This window comes from Chinchilla lanigera, unplaced genomic scaffold (genome assembly GCF_000276665.1).
Source record: "Chinchilla lanigera isolate Chin_1 unplaced genomic scaffold, ChiLan1.0 scaffold00131, whole genome shotgun sequence".
In the NCBI taxonomy this organism is placed as follows: Eukaryota; Metazoa; Chordata; class Mammalia; order Rodentia; family Chinchillidae; genus Chinchilla; species Chinchilla lanigera.
This window is the reverse complement of record NW_004955532.1, coordinates 2,471,575-2,494,108: the sequence shown is the minus strand read 5'-3', so window position 1 is coordinate 2,494,108 and position 22,534 is coordinate 2,471,575.

Here is a 22,534-nt window from a genome sequence, read left to right as displayed (position 1 = left end):
CTTCTATCTAGGACATATAAAAAATTTTTAAAAATCAGGCCCTCCATATTCAAAGACCCAATCCAAAAATGGGCATCTGAGATGAATACATACTTCTCAGTGAAGAAATACAAATGGCAAATAAATCTATGAAAAAATGTTCAACATCATTGGTCATTCAAGAAATGCAAATTAAAAAAACAATGAGATTCCATCTCACACCAGAAAGAATGGCTAGCATCAAGAAATCAACCAATAACAAATGCTGGAGGGGCTGTGGGGAGAAAGGAACTTTTCTGCACTGCTGGTGGGAGTGTAGACTGCTGAAACCACCATGGAAAGCAGTGTGGAGATTCCTCACAAAACTAGAATTAGAGGTCCCACTTAACCCAGCTATTACCCTTCTGGGTATTTTCCCAGAAGAATTAAAAACATCATACCACAACAATATATTTCCACCCATGTTCATAGCAGCACAATTTCCCACAGCTAAATCTTGGAAACAACCCAAATGCCCATCAACTGAAGAATGGATAAAAAAAGATGTGGTGTTTTTGTACAATTGAGTATTATTCACCTATAAAAAAAGATAAACTCAAAGCTTTTATAGGTAAATGAATGCAACTCGAGAATATACTCATAAGTAAAATAAATCGGACCCGCATGTGTAAACATCATATTGTCTCCCTACTGTAAGAACCTGAAAGAGTAAATAAACCCAAAAAGGACAATAGCTGTGAAAGGGAAAGAAATTGCTCAAAGGAAAGGAACAACTGGGATGAGGGAAAGGAGAAAACAAAGAAGGAAAGGAAAAAATATATATACGTATATACAAGGACAGCTGGACTAATTGTACTGCTGATGTTTATTGGTTTATTGAAAGGAACAGTTAATGCTTAAATTTTTTTGCCCAATATTGCATGCTTATATGCGTGCAACTAATTTGAAGATAACATGCAATATAACAACATTGTTGAATTGCTACCATCTTGTTTAGTGAAGCTCTGTATCATTTCTAATGTGTTTTTCTGTTAGTTTTTATTCTCTTTAATTGTTTGGTCAATCTTGCATTCTTACATTTGGTAAACTGAGCAACTTCGTTGAACAAACCAGTATGTAATATAACAACCATTGTTAATTTCCTATCACCTTGTTTAGAAATTCTGTATTGTTTTTATTGTTTTTGTGTGGTTTTGTTTTTTACTTTGTTATTTTGTTATTGTTCTTCTCTTTAAAATAAAGAAGTTCATAAACAATTTGCCATATTTAGTACAACTTTTATTTTGAATATGTTTTCTGCATATGTTTTATTCTGCATGTTTTCCATAATACAAAATGGAACTGCTCTCAAATTATTCCCATCCCAAAAAAGCACTACTGGATTAGAGGAGAAACAATAGCTATAAGTGACAAATCATAAGGATTTTACTTGAAAAGATGAAAAATTAAATCTGAGATTTGGTTTCTCAAGTCCATGCTCAAAGAAAAGAGTGTATTTTGATTCAGCTGCGCAGAGAAGCAGGCATCTTGCCAGTTGAAAGAGGAGTTGAAGATAAGACTCTAAAAGCCAGAATGCCTAGGTTTAAATTATGGCTTCATCAACTGCTGTGTAATCTTAGATAAGACACAACACTAATGTGCTTCAGCTTCCTAATTCTTAAAAATGGGGATAATAATATATGCCTCATGGGATTGTAGTGAGGATGGAAGAATTTATAAAGTGTTTACAACACTACACATTTGACTCACATAAGTAATATAAGTTTGAAACTATTATACTACTTTGTACCTTAAAAATTATGTTCCTTTTTATGAACAGTGTCTGGAATAACACATATATCCTTAACAGCAATTTCCTGAGCTGAGGGTAGAAAGAAGTAGAGGTGCACTTAGGGGGATGAATAAAAGACTTTCACACGTATATTTTTTCTGCCTTTAAAAAGTCATCTATTGGGGCTGGGGATTTAGCTCAGCGGCAAAAGCGCCTGCCTGGCAAGCACAAGGTCGTGAGTTCGGTTCCCGGTACCGGAGAAAAACCAAAAAAAATAAAAAATAAAAAATAAAAAAATAAAAAGTCATCTATTAAAAATATCAAATCTCACAAAATACTGTACTTATTTAAAATGTCACTGGCCATATTCTCTTCCATTGTTTTAATTTCTTTCAGTATATGTTTGCAGTAAATGATGTTTATATTCATCTTAGAGAGTAGGTACAAGTATTTAACATATATTAATTCTTTTTGTTCTTCTTCACCCCCTCCTTACTCCTTCACTTGGGAGCCTCTTCTTATTTGCAAAAGATCTATGTTCAAGTTTTCTACTATCTTTTTGGGGATTTTTAAATTATTTATATTTTCCATTTCTCAGAAAAGAAAATTTATGCAATATTTAAGCTTGTGTGTCTCATTCACTTCACTTAACATGGCCTCAAGGTACATCCAAATGTATCCTTCATTACGGCAAAGTAGTACTGTGTAATATATAAATACCACATTTTCTTTGTCCATTCATCTGCTGATGGATATGTACACCTCTTCCAGGCTTTAGCTATTATGTGTTATGCTACTATAAACAAGGTATTCAAGTGTTACTACTGTATAAACTCCCTATTTTTGTAAGACACTAGGAAGGGCACTACCTAGGTCGTATGGACTTTCTCACTTTGGTTTTTTGGGGGTTTTGAGGGGGTGCTGCTATTGTTGTTTTAAGACTAGGAAGAATTTGTTTAGAGAAACTTTCTGTCTGAGAGGGACAGAAGGGGATCTGGAAAGTGAGTTGCCCACCAATCCCACTTCTCAAGGGTGTTTTATGGAGCAAATCCATGAGGTGATGAGGTCTTAAGGTGGAACAGAACTACAACCAGTCAATAAGATCACAGGTATAGTCACATAGGTAATATTGATCCAAGGGCAAATCATAGGAGGAGTGTGAAGTGGAACAAAACTACGGTCAACCAATAAGTACATAGTAAGTACAGTCACTAGGGCAATATTAGATGGGGAAACAAGTCACCCAGCAAGTGCACATGGGACGAACAGGACTTTCTTGGAAGGTGTGAGTTAATGTTTGGTCCCCTACTTCAAGGTGACTAATGCCTACTTAGAATATCAATCACTGCTGTTCCTCCCTAGGGGAAGTATATGGGTGAGTAGTTCTTTTTCTTGAAGCCTGGCCCTCAGTGAACATATCTCCAGCCACAGTTCTCTTCAGCTTTGACCTCTTGAGGGCCCAGCTCTGTCTGACTGCCTAAATATTTCTACTTAACTTAGCGATCTATAATATTCTGTGTGAACTGCTGTGAGGGGGCAAAAGTTGAAGACTTATCTGGCTACTTCTAGCCAAAGAGGGTCGTAGTTGTGACTGGCAGAGATACTACATAGAAGACATAGGTGATCGTACCCATGAAACATGCTTCTAAACTATCAATGCCATAGGCAGGGTAAGCTTGCAGGTTTGTCAATACTTTCGACACTTCTGCCTTGTTACCACGTAAATCCCAGTGTGCATCTTCCTATCCATGCAGGGGGTAGCCAGGTCACAAATTGGCTCCACAGAACCAATGAGTGCCATTTGCGGCTTCCCATCTAATTCTGGGGTGATTAAGCCAGTTTGGTGCAAACCAATCTTTAGCCTTTGAAGTTACTGTCTAACTGGGTTTTTGAAGAATCTCCCCATTGATTTCTATAGTGGTTGTACAAGTATACATTCCCACCAATAATGCAAAAGGGTACCTTTTCCCTGCAGCCTCATCAGCATTTATTGTTTGGTTGGGGGGGTGTTCTTCTGTGTTTTGTTTTATTGTTTTTGTTGTTGTTTTGGATGATAGTGTTCTTTCTAGAATAAAGTGGAATCTCAATGTTGTTCAAATTTTCATTTCTCTGACGACCAGCATTTTTTTTGGCCACGTGTGTATCTTCTAGAATGTCTATTCATTTCAGTTGCTTATTTTTTCACTGGATCTTTTATTTTGGGAGTTCTTTTTTGAGTTCTTTGTAAATTCTAGATACTAGTCCTCTGTCAGAGAAACAGCTGGCAAAATTTTTTTCCCACTCAAGAGGGTGTTTTTTACTCTGTTGGTTATTTCCTTAGATGTACAGAAGATTTTAATTTGATATAACATCATTTGTTGATTCCTGATACTATTTCTTGTGTAATTGGAGTTGTGTTCAGAAAGTCCTTTCCTGTGGCTGTGTCTTCAAGAGTTTTACTTATTTTATTTTCCAAAGAGACTAAGTGTTTCTGACTAAGTGTTATCTATGTTTTTGATCTATTTTTATTTTATTCTGGTGCATTGTGATATAAATTAAGATTCAGTCTTCTGCATGTGTGTAACAAGTTTTCCCAGCACCATTTGTTGAAGAAGCTATCTTTCCACCAGTGTATGCTTTTCTTTGTCCAAGATCAGACAGCTGATATGCTGGGGGTGTGGCGTCTGCATCCTCTATTCTGTTCCATTGATCTACATGTCTCTTTTTGTGCCAGCAGCATGTTTATATCACTGTCACTTTGTAATATACTGTAACTTGGAATCTGGCCTGTGATACGTCCTGCTATGTTTTTGTTGTCCACGATTGCTTTTGCTAATCAGGATCTCTTCTGATTCCATATGAACTTTATGATTGTTTTCTCTGTATCTATAAGGAATGCTGTTGGTATTTTGATTAGGTTTGCATTAATCTATATATCAGTTTTGGAAGTACAGCCATTTTAACTACATTGGTTCTGCCTATCCAGGAACAGCGGGTATGTTTCCATTTTCTCATTTCCTCTCAGATCTTTTTTCAGAATACTGTCGTTTTCACTGCAGAGGTCTTTCACTTCCTCAGGTTAATTCCTAAGTATATAATTTTTCTTGACACTATTGTGAATGTTATTGTTTCCCTAATTTCCTTCTTGGTAGGTTCATTATTGGTGTACAAGAATGTTATTGATTTTTGTGTGTTGTTTTTATACCCTGTTATATGGCTGAATCTGTTTACTCATTCTAGAACCTTTTGGTGGAAAGTTTTCCATGTTCTATGTAAAAGATAGTATCATCTGCAAATGATAATTTTACCTCTTCTTTTCCTATACAGATTCCTATTATTTGTCTTGTGTAATTACTATGAATAAGGTTTCAAATACAGTTCAAACTTAATTCATTCCACATTCATGTTCACACAGGCAAGATGATCCCAGCAGTGTTCATCACCTGATGCAGGGTTCATAAACAAAAACAAAATTTTGCTAAACACTTCTGTTTGTGAACCAAACTGTTTTCAAACAAAAGCATTCATGAACCAGGGTACCGCTGTACTAAATATTGAACAAGTGTGCCAGTGGACATCTTTGTCTTCTCCAATTTAATATTACGTGGGCAATAGGTTTACCATAAATCACTTCTGCCAGGTTAAAACAAGGTTCTTGTGCATCTACTTTCCACAAGCATTTTATCTTGGATGGATGCTGGATTTGTCAAAGGCTTTTTCTGTATCTGTTTAGATGATCATGTGATTTTTGGAGATCCTTCCTTCTGTTTGTGTGGCCCAGTAAATTTCTGATTTGTGTACGTTGAACCATTCTTGCATCTCTGAGGTGAGATCAACTTGGTCATGATGTATGATCTTTTTAATGATTTGCTACATTCTGTTTCCATTTATTCTTTTGAGGATGTTTGCGTCTATGCTAATTAAAGATGCTGGCCCATAGTTTTCTAGGTTCCTTGTCTGGTTTTTGAATCAAACTTCCGTGAGTGAGTTTGGCAGTACTCCTTTCCTTTCTTCATTAAAGGAGTACTGTGATTAAATTTACCCTGAAGTTCTCATAGATTTCAGTAGTGAATCGATCAGGTCCTAGACTTTTCTTACTTGCTAAGTTTTTTATCGCTGCCTGAATTTCACTGCCCATAATAGGGCTTTTCAGTACTTTTGCATCTTCTTGATTTAGTTTTGGTAATTCGTATGTATCTAGCAATCCATCCACTTTGTCAAGATTCTCCAATTTGCTGGGGTACAATTTTTCATAGTAATTACTAATTATTTTCTGGATATCAGTGGTAACTATTGTGATTTCCCCTTTTACATTTCTAAGTGCATTGATACAGGTCTTTTGTTTCCTTCTTTTCATAAGTTTGGCTAAGCATCTGTCTATTTTATTTATTTTATCAAAGAACTAGCTCTTCAATTCATTGAGTCTTTCTTTGGTTTTAGTCTCAACTTTACTAATACATTTTCACTAGCTTGGACCACTGGCAGTACAGTACATGCATGTCTGATCCATTGGATGACTTGTACCACTGATGGTATATATATGACTGTCCCATCAGGTAGCTGGTACCATCTGGTGGGACTGTGTCATGGTTTCTGCCCAATGAAACAGCCATACATATATCACCAGTCTCTCTTTTACGCACCAGAGACATGAATTTATAGACCTGTTGTGAAGGTGTTAATTTTATTCTGTTATGGCTGCCTTTGTTGTACTAGGTTTGGGTTTGAACTGTTTTTGTTCTTCTAGAATATTGAGATGTATCATTACGTTATTTAAGCTCATTCTGTTTTTCTATGTAGAGGCTGGGGGTTTAGCTCAGTGGCAGAGAGCCTGCCTGGCAAGCACGAGATCGCGAGTTCGATTCCTGGCACCGGAAAAAAAAAAAAAAAAAAAAATGTGTTTCTCTATGTGAGCATTCACAGAAAAAACTTTCTGCTAAGAACTGTTTTCACTGTGCCCCAGAGGTTCTAGTACGTTGTACTAGCATTATTCTTTGATTCTAGGAATTGTTTAAATTTCCTCCTTGAGGGGCTGGGGATTTAGCTCAGCGGCAAAAGCGCCTGCCTGGCAAGCGCAAGGTTGTGAGTTCGGTTCCCGGTACCGGAGAAAAACAAAAAAAAAAAAAAAAAAAAAAATTTCCTCCTTGACTTCTTCTGTGCCCCACTGAGTGTTCAGAAATATGTTATTACTGTCCAGGTGTTTGTAAACATTTCTGTAGTTTCTTTTGCAAATGATTTGTAGTTTCAGTACACTATATGATCATACACATGTGATAACTTCTTTTGTATTTATTTAAGCAGACTTTATCTTTATGGACTTTATGGACTAGTATGTAGTCTATTTTGAAGAAAGTTATGTGTGCTGCTGAGAAGAACATGTATTCTGTTGTAGTAGGGTAAAACACTATAGATATCTATTAAGTCCATTTGTTTGAAGGTGTGATTCAGATCTGATATTTCTTTGTTAATTTTTTTCACTGACCTATTTGTGAAAGTGGGAAACTGAGGTCCCCACTATGATTGCATTGGTGTTTACTTGATCTTTTCTGTCCAGTATTCTTTTATGAAGTTGCATATACAATTGTTATCTCTTCCTGTTAAACGTTCCCTTAACTAATATGTAGTGATCTTGTTTGCCTCTTCTGATAAATTTTAGATTCAAGTCCACTTGAGCATAGAACTGCTACCCCTTCTTGCTTCAGGTTACTGGTGCATGGAATATTGTTTTCCATTCTTTGACTTTTAGTCTATCAATTTCTTTTTTTAGTTGAGTCTCTTTTATACAGCAAATCAGTCTGCCAGTCCATGTCTTTTTATTGGGGAGTTAAGAGCATTTACATTGACAGTACAGCAGTACCTTGGTCCATGAATGCTTTCGTTTGCAAACACTTTGATTCACAAACAAAAGCACTGGCAAAATTTTGTTTTTGTTTGCAGACTCTGCAATCAGAAGATGAACACGACTGTGGCCATCTTTCCCACATGAACACGAACAAGGCCATCTCTTCCAGAATCACGGACTGAATTAAATTCATGAACCAAGGTACTTCTGTATTACTGAAAGGTATTCTTTTTCCTGTTACTGCATTTTTTTGTTGTTGACTCCTTTTTTTTTTTTCTTTTTGTTTAACTGCTTACCCTGCTTTATGTTTTCGTATTATCAGACTTTTTGGCTTTGTTGGCTTCATCATCTCTGTTCAGGATATCCTTGAATAATTTCTGGAGTGCTGGTTTAAATAACTTTTGGAGTGTGGTCAACAATTTCTTAAGGTGTTCTTTGTTATGGAAAGTCCTTATTTCCCCCATCTAGTTTGAAAGATAGTTCTGTAGCATATATCTGTCGGGGTTGGAAGTTGTTTTCTTTTAGGACTTAAAGCATTTCACTCCAAGATCTCCTACCCTTTAATGTTTGTGTTGAAAAGTCTGCTGTAATCATAATGGGTTTACCTTTATAAGTGATTTTTTTTCCTATTCTCTGATACCTTTTGCTGTCAGATTCTGTTCCTGTGTTGGACTTTTGGGATTTTGGCTATGATGTGTTATGAGGAGCTTTGTTTTTCATTGTAATTATTTGGTGTTCTGTTAGCCTCACTTATCAATATGTTGAGTTCTTTCCCCATACTTATAAATTTTTCTACTATGATTTATGTAAACAAATTTTCTATTCCATCTGTGCTGCCCTCTTAATTTCTTTCTAACCCCAATCAGCCTTAGGTTAGTATTCTTAGCATCATCTAGTAGCTGCTGGATAAATTTTCCCTACTGTCATCATTTTTAAGGTCTCTCTGGGAATATTACCTTGGGTTTCTGTTCTGTCAAAGCTTGAGATTCTCTCCTCACACTGGTAACTTCTGCTCTTCATGTATTCAACAGAATTCTTTATTTCCAGGATTTATGTCAGGAACCTTTTCATAGATTTAATTTCTTTGGTAAATTTGGCATTCATGTTTTGAATAGTTTTGGTCAGCTCTTCTAATGTTTTGATTCTTCAATGACCACATTAGTCGATCTGTTTTTGTTACACTATCTTTTGGGTCATGTCATCTTTGAGCTCACTGTGTTTCTTTGCTTCCCCTTAATCATTTCATGGAGATTAGCTATTTGGTCTTTGATTTCTTCTCTATTAGCATCCCTTGAATCTTCTTTGAGAGAGTTGCGTGTCTTTGTAAGCACTGTGCTGCCTAGTTTCATGGGTTTTTTTTTATTTATTTGTGCTGGGCATTGAGGTCAAATAGAGTAAAGATATTCTGTTGTTGGTACAAACAAGTGATCTTGACTTTTTTCATCAAAAGGTATTGTCTACCACTTCTCCCAATTCAGTTTAATTGAGTTGGACCCACCTACTATGTTGTAAAGAAAAAATTCCTACAGGTTATAATCACATCCACAGATCCAACCATATATCAATAATACTCATTAAAACTTATTTTGACACTTTTGCTTTTTTATCGCTGCCCCTTACAAATTATATTACACTGTTGTTAGCAGTTAGTCTGGGATGTAGAGGGAAAAGGAAGAGATAAATCAGTAGGAGGAAAGGGAGCTAAGAGAATAAGTAAGAAACAGGAGGTCATTCTCTGTTGGAGGTATTTTTATAGCTGGCTTATGTTAAGGGGGGTTAAGAGAATATTTGTGGAAGCAGGAGGGACACACGGGGAAGGAAGTGTAGTCAGAGACTGAGGGAAGTTATAAGGTTGTCAAAACCTGTTAATATATTTGTGGTTAGTTTTAGAATCTGCTAACCACAATTCTGTTAGGGGCTACTACACTCTGAGCATGAACAATGCCACTCAAGTTAAAGTACTGATCTATTCTTATTCACTTTTGTACACATACAGGCACCTGCTACACACATTCATATATAGGTGTGTCTCATGAAAGATAAAGAGGAGAAGACAAAGAGATATATAAAATTATTATAGGCAGCTTAGATAGAAAAAAATACTTGGTTAGAGAGGGACTGGGCTCTCAAAGAAGTCAGCAGAAAAATAAAGACATCAGATTTGTGGCTGGAGTGGCATCTGAAGAAGACCAGGTCTCAAGATAAAGATCCAATGGCAAGACCTACATGCCTCCCTAAGGGATAAGCAGTAACCTGGAATTATAATTAGTACCAGCTGGCCCAGTAAGGCATCAGTTGCCCAGGTGGGTGACCAGAGTATCCAGACCCATCCCTTACCAAAAATGCCTTTGTTCTTTCCATGTACCCTTGCTATATGACCTGCTTACTTACTGGATCAATATTAGCTAAACAGCTATACTTGTAATCTTATTGGTTGATCATAGTTTGACCTACATTGTACTCTCCTTGTGATTTTGTACCCACTGGTGATTCTGCTCTATAAAACATTCTTAGAGAAATGACCTCAGCATCAACCCACTTCCAAGACCCCTCCCATCTCTCAGGAGCACTCAATAAACCTTCCCTACTCTTAACTTCCTTTGGAATTCATTCTTCGATTTCAGGGGACATGAACTTGGCATATCTGATATCTGGCAGGCTGGGAGATGCTGTTCTTCTGTATCAAAATAAGCAAAAGCAAACAGAATATAATAGAAAGGAAGGAAAGTTAAACAAAGAAAAACAGAAGAGTAAGAGTAGAGTAAAAGGGGGTAAAACTTGAAAAAAGGCAAAAATTTAAAAACTGATCTAGAAGAAAGAAGAGGGGGAAAAAAGAGAGCCCAGAACAGATACATAAGCAAGAAAACACAATATAGCCAAATGGTCCACACAGTTCCCTTCCCACTGTAGTCATAGGGTTTACCTCCTTACCAAGCCTTACCTCCTGAAGGCTTAACTACCTGCCAGGGACATGTGAAGGCTGTCAGACTCTCTAGACCCACGTCCTGGCTGCAAGCTGTGTCTGGGGCACGATTAACTGCAGACTTCTGTCTCTGTCCCAAGATCCAACCACTTCACTTACATCGGGAAAAGGAAGAGGGGAATAGTTTTACTGGTACCTGGCTTTCTGCAGCTTTCACCAGTGACCTCCCACTCCTGTTCCCCTTGCTTCCAGGCAAATCCTGAGTTCTCTCTGTGTTCTCTCTCCATAGGCTTTCCACTTAGTATATTGCCAGAAACTCTATGCTCCAGGCAAACCCTCTGTTCTTTCACACTCAGATCCATAACCATTCCTGACTCAAGAGCTCTACTTTCCAACCCGCAGGTTCTGGTGTACTGCCCATAACAGCAGAGAACCTCCTTTGCCTACATGGGGCAGTAGGCAGTGGTTAGGCTTTCCTGCTATATAAGATCTTTCCAGTTTTGGGAAAATAGGAAAGCACCCACTCTGGACCAAAGTCATCGAGTCTCCCTCCTTCATGTCTCTAGGAGTGTGAACCATGGGTCCGTTCCATCGAGCTCACTGCCTTTGTGATGTTCAGTCTCTCCAACTTGGGGCAAGAGCTTCCCTTGTCCATGCTTGTCAGTAGGTGGTGGGTACAGTGCCACTAAGGCATAGTTTCCCCACTATTTGGGAATTCACGGGGAGAATGAGGACTGCACATTTCCATGTAGCTATCTCTCCTTTTCTTAGGTTATAGATAATGGTTTCTTTCCTGGGGCCCCAACTGCAATTACTCCCATTTCCACAGGGGGTTTCCTCTTACAGACATAGGGAGTGTATTCCAGGAGTCTGGCCTCTGTAGCTGTCTCCTTTCTTCAAGCAGTTAAAACCACTCCAAAGGGGCTGGGGATTTAGCTCAGCGGCAAAAGTGCCTTCCTGGCAAGCTCAAGGTCGTGAGTTCAGTTCCCGGTACTGGAGAAAAACCAAAAAACAAAACCAAAAAAAAAAAACCACTCCAAGGATGGCATACTGCCTATGTTGGGGGGGGAGTGGGGGAGGGGGTCAAATGATAGCATTGCTTCCCTTTTTCAACATCTCAGATATTTGGTTTGATCTAGAGAATTCGGGGGGGAGTGGGGGAGGGGGTCAAGTGATAGCATTGCTTCCCTTTTTCAACATCTCAGATATTTGGTTTGATCTAGAGAATTCAGGGGGGAGTGGGGGAGGGGGTCAAGTGATAGCATTGCTTCCCTTTTTCAACATCTCAGATATTTGGTTTGATCTAGAGAATTCATCTTTCAAATTTATTTTCTGTATCTGGGTGTGACTACCTCCCCTGTTTCAGAATGCCTGTATTATTTGGTGTCTCTAATGAGTATATCCAACATTCCTTGTGCTCTAATCAGCCATGTTGGAATCTCATAATTTTTAAGAACCACTGGATTTTTTTAATTAAGTATGTTGTATTTGCCTATACCATGCATAAGCATACATAAACATCTCTAAACTTACTCATAAAAAGTATAATAATATAAAAACAGAGTTCAGTAACAGAGTTTACTTTCCTCTGTGAGAAACAGAAGAAACCATCACTACTAAAGCTTATAATACTCACTAGTCTTAGAACAAAATTGTGTCTGTACTTTAAAATAAAAAAGTTATTATAATACTGATCTATTGTTTTTTGCAGATTTAAATAAAAATCCCTAAAAACAGAATTACCATATGATCCAGCTATTCAAATGCTAGGTATATATTCAAAGAAAATGAAATCATCATACCAAAGAGATAATTGTACCCCCATGTTTACTGCAGCACTGTTCAAAATAGTTAAGATATGGAGTCAGCCTGAGTGCCCATGAGGAGATAAACAGATAAAGAAAATGTACAAATACACAGTAAAATATTATTCAACCATAAAACAGAATGGAAACCTGTCATTTGCAGCAAAATGTATGAAAATGGAAGACATAATGTTAAGTAAAATAAACCAGATACAAGAATATAAATATCATATGTCCTCTCTCACAGAAGTTTAAAAGGTCAAACCTGAAAGCAAAATGATGATTACTAGAAATTGGGAAGGGAATAGGGTAGAAAATAGATAGTTGAATGCGATCAGTGCATGCTGTATTATGTAAGGAAATATCACTGAGCACCATTAATGAATTAATTTATATATAGTAAACAGAACAAAAAATTAACATATAATTTGAGATCCAGGAACACAAGCATTATACACTAACAGTTCTAGCATTATTTTAGGGTCCAGGTGTCAAAAATCCCAATTACGAAAGCAGTTTGGGGAATTTTTGGTAATTAAAAAAAACTGTAAGACTGAAAAGAAAAAGAATAGTAACACTTGTACACTAAATTCTAGTTTCAGAAGTTATTTTTGTAATTTGCTTTGTTGAAATAAAGAGTTTAAAAGAAAATGCAAACTAGGCATGGTAGTGCATGTCTAATAATCCCAGCTTCTCAGGAAAGAAGATTACAGGTTCAAAGCCAGTCTGGGCAGCTTAGTAAGACCTTGTTTCAAATAAAATAAAAGGCTGAGATACAGTTCAGTGATAGAGCACTTGCCTACCATGCACAAGCCCCGGGGGTTCATCCAGAGTAGAAGGGAGGGAGAAAGACAGAAAAGCAGAAAAGGAAGGACAAAAGGAGTGAAAGAAGAAAGATGGGGCGAGGGGAGAAAGACAAAAGGGACTCTTAGTTACTTTTCTCATTCCTGAGACAAATACCCACCAACCAAAGTTAAAGGAGGAAAAGTTTATTTGACTCATAGTTTGTAGAGGTTTCAGTCCACAGTTGGCTGGCTCTAAGGCAGGGTGGCATGGCAGAGGAGCATTGCAGAGGAGAAACAGTTCATGGCGGATAGAAGGCAGGAAGAGAGCAGAGCAGGGAAGTAGTGAAGAAGCAAACAGCTAGTGGAATAGCAGCCCTCTTTCAGTCCCTTACATTATATCCAGGTTATGCATCTTTAGGGCAGGTAGCACTCACACCCAGAGTGGGTCTCCCATTATCTACATTCAGAATTATGCCAAACGAACCCCAACCACTGGATCAATTTAGTAATTACGCACCCTTAATCCTACCCATCATACATTCTAGATCCATCCACCTCTGAAAAAGTCCCACCTATGATCCAAAGAGGAAAGACATCTAGCCACAAGCCGTAACAGAAGGAGAGAGAGGAGGGAAAAAAAAGAAAAAAGGAGAGAACAGAGGAAGGGGCTGGCCCTAGATGTTAATACCATTTATTTTATAAGTTAATAAAATATATCTATAATTTCCTCAGTCAACAATCTATTCCCAATTTATGATCTCCAAATACCATACCACAGAGAAAAATACTTCCTCATCACTATTAAAGTTATTTATAAATCAATAATGCTTATGTAACATTTTCTTGTGGAAATCATATATAAACTCATCTCAAGTAAGAAAAGATAAATATTTATTTTACTGAAAAGGTAAATAGAAGTGATTTGTTCATAATTATAGGTTTTCTGTGTTAAGAATATATTGCCTAGTTCCTCTGGTAAATAAATTCCACTATTCCTCTATAATCTAGTTTTTCAGAATCTAAAACTCATATGCTCCTCTATTTGACTTTCTAAAATATCTTTTTCCCTTGTCCACGATGTTTCAGTAGCTCCTCACCGCCCACAGAATAAAGGCCAGATTTCTTACTCTGACACTCCTCCTCTCTCAGCCAAACCTAGTTTTCCAATGCCATAGGACTTGGTCCATTCATGGTCTTCCAAATCACCTAACACAAATCTTTCATATCTCACTGATTCCTGCTGTACAAATTTCCTCTCATGCTTCCATTTCATTCACAAAATCCTATTCAGCCATCAAGACTCAGTTCTATTTTCATCCTTGGAATCTGTATTACCTTCAGCCCCAAGCTTTGAACTAGTTCTATTTATTCTAGATGGTTGGCATTTACAATAGCTTTGTGCCTATGGTGTACATGTGCTTTTTTTTATGTCTGTGCCCTCAGTATTCCTAACTCACATTTTACAAAAAATCTCCCACTCTCTGTGATGTCAGTGAGGCTGCTATTTAGACCTCCTCACCTACTAAACCATATCATTCATTCCTTTTTCCCATTTAATCATGTACCCTAAAGATGTAACCCCAGTTGCTAGGAGTTATGTTCTGCTATAATGAAAGCAGTAAATTTACAGACGACTCCAATACAGACATGTCAAGATGGCCAGAAATCCCGATATTTTAAGGCCCTGATCCCAGTATAAGATGGACTTCTACTGATTATAATTGAAAGAATTTTGTCAAACTCCCCAACTACATTATAAATTCCTTAAGAACAAAATTATGTTTATTTTTTCCATTAATGTTACACATAGTAGGCATGTAATTTCTTGACTGAGTCCTACCCTCTGGTAGGTCTATCCTAGACTTAGTGACAGAGAAAGAAAAGCTCTCTCCAAGGAATTATGATGTGAATTCAAGACCCAAATAAAGAAACCATGACCTGAGTAAATCACAGTATTTCTCTGACCTTGGTGATCCCATCTGAAAAATAAAATAAGCTCTTTTAGACCTAAATTCCATAAATACATGATTGTTAGCTAAAAAAAAGTCTTATCTACTGGCATTATTTCATATACTAACTTCACATAATGCAACTTACCAAATCTAATTTTTCCAATCTTCTAAATTAAAGGTATTGAAGTAGGTGAACTTGCATCTTATTTTTTGTTTCCCAAAGAAAGTAGATCTTCATTAAACGTCTCCTGAATCAGTAAGTCAATAAGCTATCTTACCAGTCAGACTTACATGTTTAACTCCATATTACTACCTATGTTTCATTTCCATTTTGTTTTGTTTTTAATAATTAAATTTATTGGTACATTTTAGATATACATAATGATCACATTCATCATAAGGAATTTGTACCTGTACATGATATATCTTTATTCTTCTTTATTCCCATTCCCCTCCCCTCCCTTCAACCCCTCGTCTCCTCCTTATTTACATTTTTTCTTTTTTTTTGGTTTTGTTTTTTTCCAGTACCGGGAATCGAACTCACGATGTCGCTCTTGCCAGGCAGGTGCTGTGCCGCTGAGCTAAATCCCCAACCCCTCCTCCTTATTTACCAAAGCTCTGTTTCCAACATTTCCTTCTTTTCTCATTTTTTTTCTTTTCCCTTCCTTCCTCCCTACCCCCACTTCCCCTTCCCAATTGAGCATTTTCTTCCTATGTCATAATATCTATTATACATTTTGGTCCCTTTCAGTTTCTCACACTAGAAAAACAATGTGATATTTACATATTTGTGTCTGATTTATTTCACTTAGGAGTATGGTTTCAGGCCAGGGATGTAGCTCAGCAGTATGACACTTGCTCGGCAAGCATAGGGCCCTAGATTTGATTCCTAGTACCAAAAAAAAAAGTATGGTTTTGCAGGCTTGGTGGTGCACACCTGTAATCCCAGCACTCGGGAGGCTGAGGTAAGATCACCATGAGTTTGAGGACAACCTGGGCTACAGAGTGAGTTCAAAGCTAGCCTGAACTACATAGCGAGAACCTGTCTAAGAAAAAAAACCTTAAAAAAAATATATAGTTACAAGGTACATCCGTTTACCTAGAAATGTCTCAAGTTTATCCTTCTTTACAGCAGAATACTGTATAAAAAAACACATCACCTTTATCCATTCATTGGTTGATGGGCATCTGTGCTGTTTCCAAGATGTAGCTACTACAAACTATGCCGCTATAAACATGGGTGTGCATGTATCACTGTAGTATACTTTAAGAGTAGGAAAATTTATTAGAGAAAAAGAACGAACAGGGAATAGGAGTGGGGGAATGAGGTATAGGAATAGCTCCTCAAAGACAGAAAGGGTCCTGAATGGGTTGCCAACAAGCCCACCTCTGAAAAGGAGTTTATAGAGCAAAATCGTAAGGTGGGTATAACGTGGCCCCCGAAGTCAAAGAATGAATTCTAAGGAAAAACAGAGGTTAACAGTAGGAAAATTTATTGGAGAAAATGAATGGGGAATAGGAATGGGAGAATGAGGAATAAGATAGCTCCTGAGACACAGGACAGGTTCCAAATGGGTTGCCTTGTAGTATACTTTAAATTCTTTTGGAAAGATACCAAGAAGGGTAATAGCTGGGTAAAATGGAACCTCTAGTTTTAGTTTTTTGAGGAATGTCCACACTGGTTCCCACAGTGGTTGCATCAGTCTACACTCCCAACAAAGTGGAGAAGGGTTCCTTTTTCCCCATAGTCTGACCAGTATTTATTATTGGTTGATTTCTCGTTAACACCCGTTCTTGCTGGAGTGAGGTGGAACTTCAGTGTTGTTTTAATTTGCATCTCTCAAATGATTAGTGATGTTGAAAATTTTTTCATATATTTATTTGCCATTTGTACTTCTTCATCTGAGAAGTATGAATTCATCCCAGATGCAGATTTGGGTCCAAAAATCCCAGATTTTTGGATTGGGTCTTTAAATTGGGGGGAGGGGGAGCGGGGTCTGACTTTTCTGAGTTCTTTACGTGTTCTAGATATTTGTCATTTGAGGAAGAGCTGCCCACTGTCTCTTTATTCTTTTGGACTATGTTTTGTTTCCATTTTCTTTGGGTTTGGGTTTGGGTTTGTTTTGTTTTGTGAGACAAGGTCTCACTATGTAGTTGGGGCTGGCCTCAAACTCTTGGCACTCTTTCTGCCTCAGGCTCCCCAGTCCTGGGATTATAGGCATGCATCAACAAGCTCAACTTCATTTTCTTAAAAAAAAAAAAAAAAAAGAAAGAAAGAAAGAAAGAAAGAAAGAAAGAAAGAAAGAAAGAAAAAACTTTTTGCTGGGCATGGTGATATGCACCTATAATCACAGCACTGTGGGAGACTGAGACAGGCAGACTGCAAGCTGGGTAACTTAGTGAGCCCTGTCTCAAAATAAAAAACTAAGAGGGCTGAGGATGTAACTCAGTGTGAAGGTCCTGGGTTCAATACTCAGTCTAGGGCCAAAAATTCACCAACAAAACTACTTTTCTTCGACTCTTGCCAAGAAAATCTAACTTTCATTTCCCTCTAGTGGACAATGTAACAGTTACTGGTCAGTCCCTGGTCAATCTCTGTAATATGTTATCTCGGTACTATCTTTATCTTCCAGCCACCCACTCTATCTCCTAAAACTCATTTCAAATTCTCTACTTTTAGGATTGGCTTGTTCTTCAGTGATTTCTATCAATTTATACCTCCTTATTTAATGTTGGAAATGTTTCAACCACCTCCAAACACAATTGTATGAGTTACTTTCTCTCAATTTTGGAATTTATTTCAGACTGCACAGGCTGTATGTAGTGAGCAATTAGGGACTACTCAGCTAGAACATCCTTAAATATGATCTGGAAAATATTATGAAAAACCACTTTATAATGTGTTGACCCAAGATTAGATTGGCTTATCTTTAAATTTAACTTTTAAATCATTTTCATGTGTTTAGGAGACTCTGACAGGAAATAAAATGTCTCTAGATGGTCACAGATTAGTATTTTTCTTTTTATTCTTCACTACCTGTTATTTTTCCCACATTACCCACATTTTAACTCCTGTAGTTTTAAAGTATTCTTTTAAATTATAATAAATAAGATTTTAGTATCACAACTGTGAATAATAGCTAATAAGGTAAGAAAAAATGCATTGGGATTGGGGAAGAATGTGGAAGTACCAATGATGCAGCATGAATACTGGGAAGCAGAAAAAGATGCAAATGGACAGATTCACATAATATGCACATTAACAGATACAAACAACACACACAACAGAGTCATGTATAAGTGTACCTTTGGCTAAGCGAAATGGAAACTAATCTTGCTGCACAAGAAAGAAAAACATATGAAAAGCTACAACTACTTTGGCTCACACTCAGTGGTGAGGGACCAAAAGATTTTCCCAAAGATCAGGAACACAACAAAAATCTCTGCTTTCACCTATTCAACATAACAATGGAAGATCTAGTCAGAGCAATTAAGCCAGGAAAAAAAAAAGCCACCCAAATTGGAAAGAAAGAAGATCCTCTTTGCAAATTAAATCTTATATGTAAAAAAATCTTAAGGAAGCAGGAAAAAAATGGTCTGTGAGAGCTAATAAATTAATTCAGCAGTTACAAGGTGTTACAAAATCAACACACAAAGAAAGGCTGTGCAGTCATTGTATGGTATATAGCCCATGGCTTCTAGGCTACAGGCCTGTACAGCATGTTACTGAATTGTAGGCAACTGAGACATACCTAAACATAGAAAAAGTATATTAAACAAGCTTCTATGACACAAGGCTATAATCCCAACACTCTGGGAGGCTGAGGCAGAAAAATCAAGTTCTATCCTAGCCAGGGCAACTTAACAATTTAAGGAGATCCTACCTCTAATGGGCTGGGTATGTAGTTCAGTGCAGAGGCCCTGAGTTCAATCTCCAGTACAGAGGAAAAAGGGAAGGAGGGAGGAAGGGAAAGAGAGAGTGCAATAAAAATACAGTATATAAAAGATTTTAAATGGCATGCCTGCATGGAGCACTTACCATGCTGGATTAGAAGTTTCTCTGGGTGAATGAGTGAGTGCTAAGTGAATATAAAGACCTAGGACATTACTGTACACTTATTATATAGTTACACTACACTACTATTTATAAACACTATATACTTAAGACTACACGAATTTATAAGTGAACTGTAGTTTATTGGAACTTGTCTTGTTTTGTCTAGTTTCCTTATGTTGCTCAAGTTCAAGAAACCCCACCTCAGCCTCCAGAGTAGCTAGGTCCATAGACACATACACCATTGTGCCTGGCTAGGAACATTTTTATTTTAGAAACTTTTTAAATTTTTTTAAATTTTTACTGTTTTCCAATAACACTTAGCTTAAAGCACAAATACATACAGCTTACAAAATTATTTTCTTCATATAATTATTCTATATAAGCTTTTTTCTATTTTTAAATTTTTTATTTTAATTTTTTAAGCCTTTTTGTGCTAAAAATTAAGACATAACAATACATATTAGCGTAAGATACACAGTCAGGATAATCAGTATCCCTATCTTCCACTTCCGTATCTTGTCCTACTGGAAGATCATCAAGGGCAGTAACACTCAAAGTATTATCTCCTCCTATGATAACAATGTCTTCTAGAATTCCAAGGTATTTTACAGTTAACTTTTTTAAAAGTAGGAATATATCCTAGAATAATGATTAAAAAACTATAACATACTTTAATAAATAAGCCAGAAACAAAAGTTATTTATTAACATTATCAAGTATTATTTATGTACATTTTCACAGAACTGGCAGTGCAACAGGTTTACAGAAGCAACACCACAAACATGAGAAATGCACTGTGCTATAATATTTCAATGGCTACAACATCACTAGATAAAGGATTTTTCAGCTCCATTATTTTATGAAACATCATCATATTGTATATGGTCCAACACTGATTGAAACATTGTTATGCAATGCATGATTGAATCTCTACATACTAACAATGAAAAATATGGAGAAATTAAGAAACAATTCTATTACAATAGCATCCAAAAAGTAAAATACTTAGGAATAAATTTAACAGAAAAAGTAAAAAACTTACATACTGATAATTACAAAATACTGCCTAAAGAAGGCCTAAATACAAGAATATCCTGTGTTCAATAAGTGGAAGACTTGACATTAAAATGACAATATTGCCAGGGATATAGCTCAGGGGCATAAGTGCTTTCTTGGCAAGCCTGAGGTCATGCGTTTGATTCCCGGTACCAAAAATAAATAAATAAATAAATAAAATGACAATATTGACACCAAAGTGACCTACACAGCCTATCAAAATGCAACAGCACTTTTTGCAAAAATAGAAAAATCTATACTAAGATTCATATGCAATTTTAAGGGACCTTGAACAGTCAAAACAATCTTTAAAAAGAACAAAGTTAGAAGACTCACTTTTTTGTTTCATGTCTTTTTTAAATTAGTGCATACTGATTATACAGATTAATGGATTTCATTTGGCAGATTCATACAAATACATAACATACTTGGATCACTTTCTGCTGGAGGATTCACTTTTAATTTTAAAACTTACTACAAAACTACAGTTTAAGAAAAAACAGTATGGTACTAATATGATGGAAAAGAATAAAGAGACCAAAAATAAGCCCTCACATACATGGTCAAATCATTTTTGATAAAGGTGACAACACCATTCAATAAAGAAAGGACAGTCTCTTCAACAAATGGTGCTGGGAAAAATGTATATGCACAAAGAATGAAGTTAGACTGTTACCTTACAGTATATACAAAAATTACCTCAAAACAGATGAAACACCTAAATATAAAAAGCTAAAGCTGTCAGGAGAAAATGTAGAGGGAAAGCTTCGTGACTTTGGATTTGGCCGTGATTTCTTGGGCACAATACCAAAGGGACATGCAAAAGAAGAAAAAATTAATAAATTAGATTTCATCTAACTTGAAAATATGCACAAAGGACACTACCAACAGAGTGAAAAAGGCAAACTACAGGATGGGATAAAATATTAGAAGCCATATATCTGACAAAGGATTAATATCCAGAATACATCAAGAACTCCTAACAACAAAAAAATTTGGTATTAAAATCAGTAAGGACTTAAATAGATATTTTTCCAAAGAACAGATACAGGGGCTGGGGATTTAGCTCAGCGGCAAAAGCGCCTGCCTGGCAAGTGCAAGGTCGTGAGTTCGGTTCCCGGTACCGGAGAAAAACCAAAAAAAAAAAAAAAAAAAAAAAAAGAACAGATACAAATGGCTAATAAATACATAAAAATATACTCCACATTATTAGTCATTAGAGAAATGCAACTCAAAACCACTAGGTGCAACCACATACCCACTAGGATGGCTGTTATTTAAAAAGTGGACAATAATATATGTTCACAAGGAAGTAGAAAAACAAACCCTTATGGACCTGCTGATGGAAAGTAAAATGGTACAGCTGCCATGTAAAACATTTTAGAGTTTTCAAAATTCATGAAATTACTATATAATTCAGCAATTCCAAGCTCAGATATATGTTCAAAAGAATTAAAAATTGGGATGCATATCTACACACCAACACTTACAGCATATTTACTTATGATGGCCAAATGGTGGAAACATCCAAAATGTGTATCAATACACAAATGGATAAACAAATATATGCACATACAACAAAATATTATTCAGCCATAAAAATGAGTAAAATTCTGATACATGCTACAACCTGTATGAACCTTGAAAATCTCAAGCCCAGTAAAATAACCAGTCACTGAAGGAAAAATATTATATTGTTCTACTTATATGTGGTATCTAGCATAGTCAAATTCACAGATAGAACACAGAGTAGAAGTTACCAGGGTTGTGAGGCAGGGCAGAAAATGGTATTGCTTAATGGGTATAGAGTGATGCTCCCAATTTCCCACTAGGACGATAGAAAGGGTTCTAGAAATAGGAAATGATGGTTCTCAACATCTCGCAGCTACACTTTTTAAAAACTTAAAAAATACAGTAAATTAGTGACACTTAATGTCATTTAACTATACACCTAAAATGGGTAAACTATGTATCTTATAAATAAGAAAAAAGTTAAAGTATATCAAGGTGAAGAATTCACCAGTTAAAACAAATCACTACTACATAAACACAGAAACCTCCCTCAGGTTCTTAAGAAAGCAAAGCAGTAAAAACAGTCTGTGAGACAAGTACAGTATCATTAGCTACAACCATATACAACTGACTCAAGACAGTTTAAATATTTCAGTATGTTTAAATGTATTAAAGCATTTTCTTTTCAAAAGGTTCTTTCTTTCCATCCATAATGCTCCAGTCAACCCTTCCCATTTCTACGCCCAAAAGCAAAACAAAGCAAAACAAAATCCACCCCCTTCTTGGTTTTCCTCAGGACAAAAGGTGACAGCAGTACTGATGTCATAGTCTTGTTTCCCTTACCCAAAAGGGAAACTGTCCTCTGCACAGACC